This window comes from Dioscorea cayenensis, chromosome 13, assembly GCF_009730915.1.
Source record: "Dioscorea cayenensis subsp. rotundata cultivar TDr96_F1 chromosome 13, TDr96_F1_v2_PseudoChromosome.rev07_lg8_w22 25.fasta, whole genome shotgun sequence".
Lineage (NCBI taxonomy): Eukaryota > Viridiplantae > Streptophyta > Magnoliopsida > Dioscoreales > Dioscoreaceae > Dioscorea > Dioscorea cayenensis.
This window is the reverse complement of record NC_052483.1, coordinates 2,011,280-2,017,279: the sequence shown is the minus strand read 5'-3', so window position 1 is coordinate 2,017,279 and position 6,000 is coordinate 2,011,280. Positions and strand designations below refer to the sequence as shown.

General features: G+C 35.6%; 1 long non-coding RNA gene across 1 annotated transcript; it reads right to left on the bottom strand.

The window, feature by feature from the left end:
* Positions 1-1,895: 1,895 nt before the first annotated feature.
* Positions 1,896-4,619, bottom strand: LOC120274963. Its single transcript, XR_005541008.1, has 3 exons — positions 4,522-4,619; positions 3,470-3,524; positions 1,896-2,138 (listed from the first exon to the last, which is right to left on the bottom strand). It is a non-coding gene; the product is annotated as an uncharacterized LOC120274963 (long non-coding RNA).
* Between the last annotated feature and the right edge of the window lie 1,381 nt (positions 4,620-6,000).

The following is a 6,000-nucleotide window of genomic DNA, read 5'->3' as shown; positions in this document are numbered from 1 at the left end:
TAATATAGATTAAAGTTTTAAAATTCAAAATAAGTGTTTAAATAGGGAATATTGTTTGTTTAATATTGATAGGGACACAAGTGTATGTGCCGATCGCGCAATAAAGTATGCGTAAAAGCAGAGTGTCGATCCACATGGAAGAAAGTCAATAGTAGTAGTAACCCTAAACTCGAAAAATAGTAGCTGGAACAGACACGTTAGCAACAATAATGGAATGGGCAATTGATAAGGATGCAAATGTGCGTGCTGATCACATAATAATAGTGTGCGTAAAGCAAGATGTCGGTTCACAGAGAAAAATGAGAGTACTAGTAATAACCCTAATTTTTATAATTAGCCTAATCGATGGAATGATGTGTGTGAAAAAAAATAAAGAAATAAATACATAAATAAAACAAGAGAGAAATCAAGGGAAGAAATAATGTCCGGGTATAGTATTCGTATGAAGAACAGGATAATGGTTTTCTAAGTATACAATTATATTTTAACCAAGACGGTTTCAGAATAATACTAAAGCTCCCCTTTGAGGGTGAAGAGTAATTGAATCAATGTAGAGTTGATACAAACATCCACACAATCACATTAACACTCTATAAAACCACGCTGAGCTAATGATAGTCTCCTAAATAGGTAATCTCTCTTATGAGGAGAGATTATCCCTAGTCCGAGTATAGAGTAGAAATAAGATTTCTCTTAAAATCTACACCACATGATTGCAAAGAGCACGAAGATACTCATTAACTCTCTCGGTAGAATTGAGGGAGACAGAGTCTCCGAAGTACCCTATATTTAGACTTACTCACAATTCTCTCTAATCACGGCATGTCTATATTAAGTGAAAATTTTTTCTCGTCAGAAAGCACATCGGATATGACAACTAGAGCTTTCGCCACAATAGCAATCAAATATTCAAACACGCAATTAGACTCAAATAGAATGGATTGCAATAAAAGAAAAGGTAAATTACATGAATCCAACGACCAATGTTAAAGAATAAACCTTAGAGTTTACTATGCCCAAAGATCTACAAATTAGCCCTCCATCAGTGGAGGACAATCATTCAACAAGCAAGACACAATGAGAGATATTAAAAATATAAAAACCCCTTTCTCAATCGTGTTGTAGGTGAATCACCAAAGAAAACCTAAAATCGACCTTTAAGCCCTGGAGATTCATCTCCTTCTTCCCCTTGCTTCGCCTCCAAGAAAAGTCTAAAATAAGCCCAAAGAATGCCTAATAATCCTCATTAGATCTATTTATACTAGGTTGCTTACGGGCTGCTAAATGACGTACGGACGTGGTCGTAAGGGAGCTGGGGAAGATGGTTACAAGCCTTACCAGATCACTTACGGCCGTAAGTCCATCCGTAAGGTCTTCTATTTGTGTTACGGTCCAGCTTACGGTCATAAGCGCTTTACCGTAAGCTTTATTGTGCTACTCTTTGTGACCGCCCTTACGTGCGTATGTTCAATTCTAATCGTAAGATCCTCAGCATAGTCCTTACGAGCCTCCTTACAGGTATAAGTCCTGCCCTTAAGTTCCTCTTATTTGGCTCTCCTAATGGCTACGTTGGTTTCTATAGGGGTTTGAGACAGGGTCACCACCTTTTCCCCTACTTTTTGTATCTTAGCCATGGAAGTTCTTAGTTCTATGTTCGCACATGCTTTATCTTCCAAAGTGCTCTACGATCTTCTCATTCTGACAGCTAGTGGCAGCGAGGACCTTAGAGTCATTAATTTGATCATTTATCTTTTTGAAGGAATTTCAAGCCTCTCTACAAATTTTCACAAAGTCTATATTATTATATAGTTGACTGGGACTTCCTCTTTAATGAGTATACTGTCACGCCCCGAACCCGGCTCACCAGACCCGGTGCGCAGACAAATGGCCGCAGACCCACAAGGCGTGAGCCCCATAGGCCTGCAAGGCCTCAAAATCTGATCCAGGACAGGTAAAACTATAATAACCCAACTGAGTTACAGGATTACAAACTCTACAAAGTACACAAAATCGGGATACAGAAGTTCAAAATACAAAATACAGGGATGTATAGACAATAACAAGAACTTAAAATTTACAACAGGATAAGACATCTACAGACAATCTTTCAAGATCCACGCCGGTCTATCACTCAAGATCTGAAAAGGATTTAAAGAAAATCCATGAGCTCACTAGCCCGAGTAAGTAATCCGTAAAATTGTTTTTAAAACAACGAGCTTTTACTGAATCTCGATTTCGGATATTAAGAATAATTCAAAGTTTAAAACATAGTTTAAAACAAATACAAAAATAAATGGTTCAACAGAGGTATAGTTCTCAAGTAGTAACGCTATTCAAGATAACTAAAATCAAAAGAATACCAAGTTTCTGAACTGCGAATAATTATTCGCCAGAAATGAGCATAGGTCTTCAAAACATAATTTAAAACAAAACAAAATACAAAGTGAAATATTCTAATAAAGAATATTTACAAATATGATTTACGGAATTCAAAACCCGTAAATACGATATCAAAAAAATACGTAAAAATTTCAAGGCAGGGACAAATATTTGTGTTTTTTTGCGAAATTCAAAAATCAAAAAGGGCAAACCCAAAAAAATAACAAATTCAAGAGCATGTCTCCAAATTCACTGTAAGTGCCAAAGGTCATTTGTTTATCCTCAGTGACAGATCCGAGCCAAAATAACAGATATCATTTATTTATCCTCGGTGACCCGAGACTGAATACCAGGTGGCCATTGATTATTTCACCGAACGGGCACGGTGCGAAACTGCAGTCTCATTTTCCCAAAATTACTTGTCGACAAGGTCAGGGTTTAACCCCCACTAACAGGGTTGCATATCGTTCATTTGGAGACCAAAATATTCAGATACAAAATATTTGCAGAGTACAAGTTCAGAAATTTCTAAAATTTCTCAAGTTCATATATATTCAGAAATACTAATAAATATCAAAATCTCACTTTAGGGAAAATAAATCGATAACCATAAATGAAATATAAAAAAATTTAAGCACATGAAGTATTTAAAATTATTCAAAAACACCGACTCCTTCAAAAACTAAATTAAATGATTAAATAACTAAATAAATAATGGAATTAACTAAGTCAATCCAAATGATAGCAGAATCATTAACCCATGCCTACAAACAAACGAATTTTATAAATGTCGAACTAATCGTTTGAATGTAACCACACACTTAGTATAAATAATAAATTAATAACCAAGTTAAAAAGAATAGCAATTATTTAATTAGCATTACACCAATTTAGATTTACCAAGTCAACAACTAAATAGAAATAATTAATTAAAGAAAATACCTCAAAATACATATTCCAAATAAATAATTTCAATATTAACAAAATAATAGATATTCAAAATAAAATAACAAAATACTAGATAATTATTTTACAGAATAAAATAATTTCTCAAATACTGAAAATACGGAGTTATCGGTAGATTACTTACCTGATATTAGCTTAAGCCCAAAAAATGAGATCCAATGCCACTCCCTAAAACAATCCTAAAACCCAACGATTTACCATAGTTAAAACAAAATTACACTAACCGCAAGTTTAAACACTCAACAAGTAACTTTTACATTCTCTAGAGAGAGAAACCAAAAATAAAAAAATAAAAAAAATAAGATAAATGAATAAATGACAATAATTGTCTTGCATGCACTCATGCAGGAATTTAAAACACACCCTAAAAGCTTAAATAATTAACAAGATTAAATTTAAAGTGATCCAATGCTTAACCTCCACTCATTTGACATTTGCCTTGAACTAATATTTTAACTTGATGAGAACATCTCCACCATCCAATTCTAAACACATTCCACTACAAAACTTCCCTCATTCTCTTACAATGCCTTGACTAATAAAAACAAAAATATGCAAACCATTAACACCAAAAACATTTCTGCAGATTCACAACCAAGCTCTAGTCTTTAGACACATTAACACAATAATGCTATCAACTTTACAAAACCACTCCACCAACAACAAAAGTTGAACATATCTACTTATACAACCAATACATATATATAAAACACACACACACACACACACACACACACACATATATATATATATACATGGAAACATACACAATATCCAAGGCTTTTAGCATGTTGGTTCTACCCTCAAATAAGGTCCAAAAATCTCCACCATGCTTGGGTGAGCAAGAAACAAGCAACTTAACACTCATTAAACTAATGCTAAGGCCAAACCTTTCTCAAAACAAGGATGGTTAAGCACAAGCCCTTGAGCTAACACTAAGCTCCAAGGATTTCAACAACAATTTTGAGCTATGAACAACTAAGCTCCAAGAGAACAACAAGCATGAACAACTCCAAATTTAGCCATCAACATGCCAAGGTTTCTAAATAAAAAGAGCTAACATGCTATTCCACAAAACATGGCAAGCTAATCAAAGGATAGAGAAAAAGTCATGGTTTTTAGTTACCAAAAACAACACTACTAAAAGAATTTAACCAAGAATGGCTAGGGGCTTACTACGATGGCCGGAAAAGAGAGTGTTGAAAAGATAGCCCAGCTGAAAACCAAGTTTCAAAAATCTTTTAGCTAGCAACCTCCCTTACAAGACAAAGAAATGAAGAAGAAGCACAAGAGAAGAAGAAAAACAATGAAGTTAAAAAGGCTCAAATATCAAAGGCACAGATGTGATGGAAACCCATGAATTCCTCCGGGAATTCCTCATTACCACTAGATTGGAGAGCCACATGACAAAAGGATAGGGAATAAGTTGGGGAAACAATGCTTCTTTTTTTTTTTTAATTTTTAATCTAATCAAGCTTTGGGCGGGGTCCACATATACAATGCTCATATATTTTATATCAATTTGTACATTCAATTGACATGCATTAGAACCATAATATAGAATTCAATGCTAAATATTGTGTGCTTTGCATTAACAGGCTTAGGGCAATGCTTAAAGATAATGAGAGCCAAAGGAAGCATTCTATGCCCAAAACAATAAGTTTGGAGCTTTTTCGGCATCATTATATTAAGGACAAAGAAAACTGAGCAACTTACAGTCGTCCTTACAGCCGTAAGTTTATTCCAGAATACCTTGCGGGCATGCTTATGCCCGTAAGAAGGATTCAGAGCCAAGTCAAAGGACCTTACGGCCAAGGCTTACGCCCATAAGGATGCCCATAAAAACCATCCCGAGGAGCTTACGACCACAACATATGCCCGTAAGGGCAATCGCGAGAAGTAGAACAGTGATGCTTATGGTCCAGCGTTTACAGCCATAAGCCGGACCGTAACAAAATCAGAAGATTTTATAGATGGGGCTTACGGTCATAAGTTGTCCCGTAAGGATCGCGACAATCTTCCCCAGCTCCTTGACGGCCTAGTCCTTATACCCGTAAGCAGCCCTTATGCGGTCGGGTATAAATAGAACTTATGAGAATTTCTAGGGCATTCTTTATTCTACCTCTCTATTCTTTGCAATGATTTTTGGAGGCGAGATTAAGGAAGAAAATGGCTGAATCTCCAGGACCTTAGGTAAGATTTGGAGAGGGATTTGGCCCGGCATTCAAGGGAATTAGAGATCATAGCCGTCAAGCTCATCTTGGTGGCAAGCGTGGAATCTACCTCAGCGATTCTCTATCCTAGGGATTGAAAATGAGGTTTTCATGGATTTTGTATTTACCTTTATTCTTTGTATCCTAAATGCTTGACCTCCATTAATGGAGGGTTAATTTGTAGATGTTTAGACATAGTTAAACTCTAGGGTTTATTTCTATGACTTTGGTTGTTGAATCTTTGATGCTTTAATTGATTTCATAATTGCAATCATATCTATTTGAATCTAATTGAGTGTATGAATACTTGGTTGCTAACAAGGCGAAAGCCCTAGCTATCATGTTTGATGTGCTACGTGACGAGTAGAAGTACCCACATAGCATAGGCATGCCATGATTAAAAAAAATTATGAGTAAGCCCGGGTACAGGGTACTTTAGAGA